Source organism: Plasmopara halstedii (genome assembly GCF_900000015.1).
Source record: "Plasmopara halstedii genome assembly, contig: Scaffold_650, whole genome shotgun sequence".
In the NCBI taxonomy this organism is placed as follows: Eukaryota; Oomycota; class Peronosporomycetes; order Peronosporales; family Peronosporaceae; genus Plasmopara; species Plasmopara halstedii.
In genome coordinates, this window is record NW_020187567.1 from 567,306 (window position 1) to 567,653 (window position 348).

Sequence of the window (348 nt, forward strand, 5' to 3'; positions counted from 1 at the left end):
GCGCGTAGACGAGTTGAAATAGTATTTGACGATGCCAGAGGTGATTGTTGACTTCGGGTCACGGTACGTGAAGTTGAAATAGACTGGCTGACAGCCGTGTCCAAGAAAGCTCGTAAACAATTGGCTAGCCACCGCGTCGCTGCGCACCCTGAGAATGTCGAGATAGAACGCGTCCGAGAGCGGGTTTAACGACTCAAACTCCCCATAAATTGGCAGCGTTGACCCGCAAGCTTAATCTTGGCGGCTTCCGCTCTCAAGTACAAGAGAAGTGAGTTGCGATGCTGGCGGTAGACATGGATGATATCCCCGTCCGTTACTACCTGGCGGACAACGCTGTTGTCTGTCACA